This window comes from Podarcis vaucheri, assembly GCF_965113315.1.
Source record: "Podarcis vaucheri genome assembly, chromosome: 4".
Taxonomy (NCBI): Eukaryota; Metazoa; Chordata; class Lepidosauria; order Squamata; family Lacertidae; genus Podarcis; species Podarcis vaucheri.
This window is the reverse complement of record NC_138762.1, coordinates 44,041,290-44,050,517: the sequence shown is the minus strand read 5'-3', so window position 1 is coordinate 44,050,517 and position 9,228 is coordinate 44,041,290.

Genomic DNA, 9,228 nt, shown 5'->3' with positions numbered 1-9,228 from the left:
TCAGGAAGGTCCCCCATTTGTCCAATGAGGCTTCTTGCAAGGTGAAAGGTTGAGGAAATGACAAGAAAGAGCCATTGCTTGAATGGTCTGCTCACCCAACTTTGGATTCAACACAAGATATTGAAAGATATGCAGATTCCACACTGGAAGTGTTTGTGTTCCTGCGTGAGTTGCACTCCTGTTTGTAACACTCAGGCAGACACTCCCCAAAACGTGTGTGCCTTCCCCACTGGAACACCCTAGCATGGACATCAGAAAGTTGTGGTGCAAATGTGCAGCCCATTGTAGCCCTACAGGATCTTTGACTGCAGCCCCTGTGCACGGGGATATTGTGAAGATCAGATGTGCTGCACAAACACATCTTATATCAACAACAATTTAAAAAAGGTATAGGCAGAGCCAGACCTCATCCAGATGCTTGGAATATGCTAGTTATGTAAAGTTTACACCCTGTTGCTTTGATCAGTGGCCTGTCTTCACAAGGGACAAAGGATCTTCAGTTGTCTTAGTTCAAGACACCACTGAACGCAACATAGTAAAACCCTTTGCCCGCAAGCAACATCACTGGTTTAATTTTTTTAAAAAAGCACAATGTTTCTTTCAAGAATCAGACTGCAGTCTGATTCTTCCCTTTCTCATTCTCCACTCTGCACTCTTGTTAGTGCTGTTCCCTTTCTCCCTTTCCCAAGCTAAGTACTGTGAATCCTACATATGTCCAAAATGTCTCCAGGGGTGCAATGCTAACATAGGGAGCACAGGGAGATTTATAGAATTGCACTATAAACTGAGACAATCTGGGGACTCTGTTTTCAGCTCACCAACAAAGTGCCTATAAACCCAGTGCCTAAAAATCCAGATGTAGCACTCCTAATGGGGAATCTGTGGTCCTCTAGGTATCTGCTCCCATCATCCCTGACCACTGACCACACTTACTGTTGTTGATGGGAATTGCAGTCCAGCAACAACTTGTGGGCCACAGGTACCTCACCTTTGGCCTAGAATTGGTTGCAATACCCTAGGTCTTTATGAGACTTGTACAGCTACTCCTTTTCAAAAATGAAAATGATGCAGAGGATATACATATCTCCATATGTGACTTGGAGAGGACCTCGTACACAGAGGTGGAGCCAATCCAGTACATCCAATAGGGCAACCACACCACTCTGAACTCCCAGCTGCCTTTCCCTCCACTCGTTAACCAGCAGTGATGCACAACACTGGGAAGCAAGGTGAGCCCCCACACCTCAACGGCTGTGCTGACCATTTTGCTTCACATGAAGAATTCAAGGACAGACACAGACATTTGGGATTGGTACTCCCAGCACTGTAACTCCTTCCAGAGAGGCTCTGCCTCAATCAAGCCCCAGCGTCCAGTCCAACTCTGGATTATTCCAGACAGTTGGCTAGGGATGGAAGGCTCTGTAAATGTTGGTTCTCTCGGTTTCTCATGTTCCCCATTATTTCTGCACCAGTTTGTGGATTTTCTTTTTTTAAAATCCTTTTGAAAATTCTTCAAATCCTTAGTGCATATATATTTTTTCTAATAAACACATTTTTGTATGCAGTTTTGACTGGCGCACTCCTTTTTGCAAGCATTTTCTCATGATGCAATGCATTTCTGTGCTATTTTTTAGAGAAAAAAATTCATTTTAGGCACAATTTGACCCAATATAAGGCATATTTTAAAACACTAGTTGGTTGGAGAACTGCATTGCAAAGTTCAGATAAGTGTGAATTTTGAAGAATGGCTCTGTTTCAGTTCTCATATTATTTCAAAAAGCAAAGCAAAATTCAAACCCAATCCATTGCTACCGGGCTGCATTCTCTTCATTTAAGGTGGCAGAAGAGAGATCTATGAGATCGGAGGGAAGGGGGGAATCCATGGTTTATGTTCACTCTCGCGGAGCAAAAGAAAGAGCTGGACCTTCTTTCTGCTTCCCTGCTTCCAGCCACTTACTGAAGACTGGATAAGGAACCCACATAATAATATTACTGCGGAGAGAGCATAGCATGGATTTGTTTTTTATGGAGAATGAAGATTTGATTGTGGGGCCACCTTAAACCTTCTTAAATCTTTTATTAGGAGCAACTTGGAGTTGGCTGTTTGGTTTGTGGGCTGAATTGGGGATCCTGCCCATGGATTTTCCTATGCTCCTAATGTGGAACGCCACCCCACTCTGAACTATTGTAGCACTGATTCTAAAGCTGTCTGATGATCAGCTGTTGAGACCCAAATGCCATTGCTGAGCCTGAGCTACGCAAGTACGGAATTCAGAATTAAGCCAAGAACTTCAAAGAGAAACAGAAATGATTTGAGAGAGAGGAGGGGGATGCACACTCATCATAAACCCATGAAATCAATGGCAACTACACAGGCGCAGGGTCTGAGGCAGGTTCTGGCAAACAGCAATGTTGCTCCTGCAACCTGGGGCGGGGTCCAACAGCCTTTTATCTTTGTCCGGGTAACGGCCGGTCCTGATCCCCCAGTGACTCACCTCCCTGTCTCGCCTGAAGGCAAGCACTCCTCCTGTGAGTACTCAGGTCTCTCCTTCTCTCAGACCTTACTCTCTGCAGCTCGGGAGATGTCAGTGGGTTACTAGACCCAGAGGCTGCCTCAGCCCCTCTTGACCCAACTGGTAGTGGAGCAGCTGTAAGTGATGGCCCAGCTGAAGGCAACGAGGTAGTCCCCACATCTGGAGCCAGGGCAGGCTCAGGCCCCTGACTCGGCCCAGCTGGTGCTTGTTGCAGGGGAACCTGTGCGGACTGGGGCTCTTCAGAATCAGGCCCCAGACTTGGTTCAGATGCCGCCTGAGGTAAAGGATCCAGTGCGGACTGAGACTCCTCTGGTTCCGAGTCCGAGCCCAAGTCCCAGGCCATTATACCAGCATCCTGTTCTCACAGTGGTCAGTGAGATGCCCAAGGGACACCTGCCATCAGAACCTGAGCACCACAACACTTTCCCCACCACCAGTTCTCAGCAAGTGGCATTCAGAAGCGCTCTGCCTCTGACAGCAAGACATAAGCAGTCATGACTAGTAACTGTGGATAGTCTTATGAATTTGTCTAATCCTCTTCTAAAGCCATCCTATCTGGTGGTTATCACTGCCTCTTGTGGAAATGAGCTCCATAGTTCAACTGTATGATTTAGTTCAAATTTATATAGGTACCTGGAAAGTACTAAATAGAGGGGAGGGAAGAAATTGATTAGAACTGAAGAAGGTGGGTTGGACTGGGGGGAGAAAGGGGGGAAAGGGGACTTTCTGGAACTCAGAAGCTGGACATTTAAAGGTCTCCTTCCTGTGGGGGGGATTGGGGGCACCCCCTTCTTTGTGCAACTTCCTCCTGAAGAAGGAAGACGTCTGTCTCTCTGAGGCAGAGACACCTTCAGGAAAATGAAGCTCATAATACCTTCTACTGCTAGTTCTTGGGCAGTTGCCTAACCAAGCCTTTACCTGCCTCCTGACCAGGGTGCTTTCAGGGTTACCTAAGAACAGGGTCATTTTGGCGCATTTCGTTTCATCATTTGGGACTTTGCCACCTGAGGCATGGGCTTCACCTCATCTAATGGCTGGGGAGACCAACCTGCTGCCAATTGCAGTCTGCTTGGCAGAAAAGCCCAGTTGACATTGTCTGATGACCATGTATTGTAAAGGTGGTGACATCCAAACAATTCCTGATAACTTCAGAAAACCCCATTTCAAGCCTAATTGATAACCATCAGTGGGCAGGAACGCAGCAAGAGAAAGAGAGAGGGAAAGAAGTTAAGAGGGTATTTGTGAGCTACAAATAGAACGAGAAGTTATAAACCTTTCAAAAAAAGGAGATTTATAATGGAAACTTTGACAAACATAACTATTCTGGCTGTCTTGGCCAGGCACCGTTATAATCTGCAGCATCTTTCAAATCAGTCGGAGCCATATCTGCTAAAAATATGTTCAGAAGTAGGGAAATAGATATTGTTAAGAGAGAGACAGGTGCTGTTGGGAAACAAAACTCAAAATGGGTCACACCCTTGGTTTAATTTAAGGCATTCTCATGGCCATTCATAAATCCAGTGTATTCCTACAGCCCTTTGGAAGGAACCTACGCATTCCAGTGGTGATTTGCACTGTCTATATTCAGAAGCCTCACTGAGTTGAATGGGACATTCTCCCAGGAAAGTATTATAGGATTGCAACCTCTTTTTTCTTCTTCAGCATCTTGCCTTCAAAAAGTCATGCCTACTCTTACCCAATCTTTTGCTCTTTTCTTCAATATTCTGCTAGGCTGCAAATTGATATCATCTCTTTGAAATGCTCTTGCCTTAGGGACTCCCAGAGCCTCTGCACCTCAGCTACCCGGCATATTCACACAATTCCACCCATGACCCCCCCCCCCCAGGGATTACTGAGCTTCTGAAAATAACACACATGCAACAGCTGGGAAGACCAGCAATGTCTTGAATGTGCATACCATGATCCCTAAGACAAGGCTAAAGCCCTCTCTATCCATTGCTGGATCCCCACTCATGTCCAGTAGTTGGATGGCAATGGAAACAGAAAGCAGTTCAGAAGGGGTTGAGAAACATGGTCCACATAGAAGTACCAAACTTTATTTACATCAATTACTTATCGGGTGTAGCAGCAGCGGGAGTCTACTACCTTTCAAACCTTTAAAATGACTGAAGGCTTTTCAACACCATTACACATTAGAACAAACTTATGACAGCAAATAAATGCTTAAGATTGAATATACAGGCATGGGGGTTACATTCTTGGGTACCAGGCATATATGTGAAATCGCATATAGTGGGGAACACCACAGAAAAAGCCTGTAAAACCTTGAAACCCCCTTTTAAAAAACCAGCAGCATTCGCCAGACTATCAAGAATGGTGGCTCTCAGTCTTCCTCATCACTGAAGGACAATGTGTAAGTAACAACAAATGGGGTAGATCACTACCTCAAAGTGCCTGGCTGTGATTCAGAAGTAGACAAGTAGACTGGTACCCCAAAATGTTTTGGATTACTAGATGTTTCCCCACTCTTTTCAGGCCATTTTTTTCAGTTTTCTCACTCTTTTCAAGCCATTTCCCCACAGTCCTGACCTTTTTGCAGTTTAAATTGATTTATTTAATTATTTCCCAGTGCCATATGTATACGGCGCCATGCGCAAGTCACACGAGTGTAAGTGGGGAGACGCCTATATTGTTATGTAATCTTCCCCAGCTACCTGAGAAATGGATGAGAAACAATGGAATTTTGAGGTGTCTTTGTAATAGTTCCTTCACTTACAAATTTCCCAGGTCTGAAGGTACATGAGGCCAACACTCTTGGTGAAGCTAAGCAGGCCTGGCTCTGGTCAGTGCCTGGATGGGTAACCATTGAAGAAGTACCAAGGACCTCTTCTGGGCACCCTTGTTATTGGGCATTCATGATTATTTGTGATCCCACTTTCAATACTGTCTGAATCTGCCAAAGTTTTGGGGTGGTCACATTGCTACGTTTCTGATCAGTCCATATTCATTAACCTCCTGCTGAAATCTGTAAGTTTTTATATCACAACTACCCCATTTCATTTTTGTCTCACTTTTGTTGCACTATATCCCCTCCAGGTAGAAATAATGTAGCAGCACTGGGGAAGCATTGCAGAACAACCTAAAGAAGACTAAATCCACCACTAATACAGTATTATTGTGTCAAGAACATGTTGCAGAAACATCCGCGATGAAAGAACGGTCTGGAGGGCTCCCCAGTTACTTTCCTTTTGGCATAATACCTTTGGCAGGCACCTGAAGGCAACTGCCTATAGAATAGCTTCTTAATGGAGCCGAGCAGGTGGAAATGCTCAGCCTTTACTGAAGTCACAATAAAACGGTTCACAATTAAAGTGCCATAGGGCTTATAAATGTTTTTTACCAATTATACTGACCCATTCAAGGCAATATTTGTGAAACTGTGCACCTCTTCCGATTAAATGCTGGATCTTCTCCACATACACACACTATCTGAGAAACTTGCCTAGTTCAGAATGTGTGCACACACACTCTGCACTGCTTTCCCATCATCAACTAGATCAATTTCTTTCTCTCTCTCTCTCTCTCTCTCTCACACACACACACACACACACACACACACACACTTTTCATACTTGGTCCCCATATGCACCTCTGACTGCTTATAGGTCTATTGCCACTACAATGTGCCAAATTATTAGCACCCTCCCACTGCCTGGTAGCTATCTACCATCACTTATTTCCCCTCATTCTCATGTACAGGTTTTGAAGGGAACCCGGGAGTAGAACTGCTTTGCATTGATAAAATATTATTTACAAGGAACTGTCAGCTGTTAAATATTTTTTATGATTGCCTGTTGACAAGAAGATAGATTACTTTCCTTATCTAGTTCTTTCCCCATGACACCCTCTTCCCCCACCCCTCTCTCTGGGGCATTCGGTTTAAACCCAGGAACATTTTGTTACAGTGCACAGTTTGCCTACTGCTTAAATGAAGAAACCATGAAATACCCAGCTTGGCTGGATGGGAAATCTTGCTTTGTTTTCTACCACTTAAAAGGAGAAGGAACTGCTTTCCACTCTTGGTTTCTACTCAACAGAAGGGTTTTTATTGAGCAGTACAATCCATTTCCAAATCCCACTATTGCTCTCTAGTGGACAAAAAGATTTTGAACACTTTATGCAAACCCACATTATAATTTCATATTAGATACTACTGCTTCTCTTACCTCCTCCTTTCCTCGACACCAGCAGCAGGGCTTTGGGGAAAAGGCGAGAGAATGGATAAAGGCACAGAACGCATAAAGTGAAAATACATCCCAAAAGCCTCTGGTTTGCGGGGAATGTCCTCTGCACAGTGACAGGACCAGCTAAGTTAAAAGCTTTCTGCAGTGTGGTTTAGTGGTTAGAGTGTTGGATTTGGATCTGGAATATCAGAGTTCAAATCCCTGCTTGGCCATGGAGTTCACTGAGTGACCTTGGGCCAACCACTCACTCTCAACCAAACCCACTGCACAGGAATTTTGTGAGGGTAAAATGGGGAAGAGAACTATGAACATGACTTTGAGCTCCTGGGAGGAAAACTGAGATATATAAATGCAATAAATAAATAAAGCCAGGCAGTAGCTTTCTACTTGGGTTCGTGTGCTGGGCCCGGGGGTAACTCGAGCAACGTGGTCCAGGTTCGGTCCCGGATCCAAGGGTTCTGCAAGGAGTCAGTCCGACAGGACCAAGGCAGGACACAAGGCAGGAAACCAGGCAAGGTCAGGCAAAGGGTCTCAGGCAGGTTCTGGCAAACAGCAATGTTGCTCCTGCAACCTGGGGCGGGGTCCAACAGCCTTTTATCTTTGTCTGGGTAACGGCCGGTCCTGATCCCCCAGTGACTCACCTCCCAGTCTCGCCCGAAGGCGAGCACTCCTCCTGTGAGTACTCAGGTCTCTCCTTCTCTCAAACCTTAGTCTCTGCAGCTCGGGAGATGTCGGTGGGTTACTAGACCCAGAGGCTGCCTCAGCCTCTCTTGACCCAACTGGTAGTGGAGCAGCTGTAAGTGATGGCCCAGCTGAAGGCAACGAGGTAATCCCCGCATCTGGAGCCAGGGCAGGCTCAGGCCCCTGACTCGGCCCAGCTGATGTTTGTTGCGGGGGAACCTGTGCAGACTGGGGCTCTTCAGAATCAGGCCCCAGACTTGGTTCAGATGCTGCCTGAGGCAAAGGATCCAGTGTGGACTGAGACTGCTCTGGTTCCAAGTCCGAGCCCGAGTCCCAGGCCATCACAGTTAGTTCCTATCCTCTGTCCCTTCCAAAAAGGACTGAGAGGAGAGCAGTAGTCTGGTTTGGTAAGTCCCCACTCAGAGCCTTGCCCGGCCCATGAGGCAGCTGCCTCAGGCAGCATCCCTCAAAGCATGGCACCCCAGTTCCGTGACCCAGATTTACCACTGGTCTCCCTGGCCTCTAAGAACAGAGAGGGACTGGCAGCAAAGCTCTGATGAACACTTCCGCTCCTGCCAAGATTACTTTCTTCTTGACAATCCTTACTGAGTTTGCTGACTCCAGCGCAGGGGAGTGGAGCATTTTTGCCCTAGGTGGCAAAATGCCTTGGGCCACCCTGCCCACACCCATGCCATGCCACTCACCCAGTGATTTGTGAAAAGCCCCTGGCAAGTCAGAGTGTCATGGAGCAATATATATGGTGTGTGAGTATGAATGGTTGTACCGACGCATTCCTCTGACTTGACAAGAGCTTAGATCATGCTGAATGCATGCAGAAGAACAGAAGAAGAGGCCTTCTGGATCAGGCCAACCAGATGCCTATGGGAAGCCCACAAGCAGGATCTGAGCAGAGCAGCACTCTCATCTCCTGTGGTTTCCAGCAACTGGTATTCAGAAGTATACTGTATCTGCCAGGTGTGTGTGCCTATGCCAGTATAATCAAATGAGAAGCCAGCATTATTCCTTTCTGGGTGAAATGCTCATATTATGATAGGCAGGCATGTATATTGCAGAAACTCTTGCCTCTGGTGAGCCCAGCATCTGGAATAGGTCCTACAACTCACCACTCTCTCAGTGGCATCGCATACAGGTTGACCCATACATCTCAGTTGGAGCCACTGAGAACAAGTCAGTTTCGATCTGCACAATAACCTTAAGAATGGAAAGCAGGGACTTTGGAAGTTGCTCATCAACAGTTAGCACCTGCACAGCTGGTTGATCATAGTCTTCCACACTGTGGTGAAATGTCCTGTTTTCCTATTTAAATAAATTCTTTATAAATCTATATTTATGAAAAGCACGTACAAATGTTTTGCGAATCCAGTATGCATTTCCTCCCCCTCCCCATCATTGGGAAAAGGTTTATGCAAGTAAATTCCACTCAACAAATTTGGACTTACATACGTGGGATTCGGCTGAAAGTGTTCAGAACTTCCCAGAGACAAGGAATGGCAGCTAACTGGACGAAGCAGAATAAAGTGCCCTACGCATTCACTAATAATTTGAAAACTGGACACACTGCAAAACCCAGCAAGATGGGAGAGCATAAATAAGACGAGTACAGCAAGATCGCCCATATGGGTTCAGTGAATGGTCCTGGGGAGAGAAGCGAGACATCTCTCAGATCCCACTGCCTTTCATGTTTGCTGCAGAGACCAACCAGAGGGCGGATTAAGCCCGCAGGCAAAGCTGTCCTCCCACTTCGCCGGCTGAAACATGCTCACAAGCCCGGCCGTGGGAACTCCCAC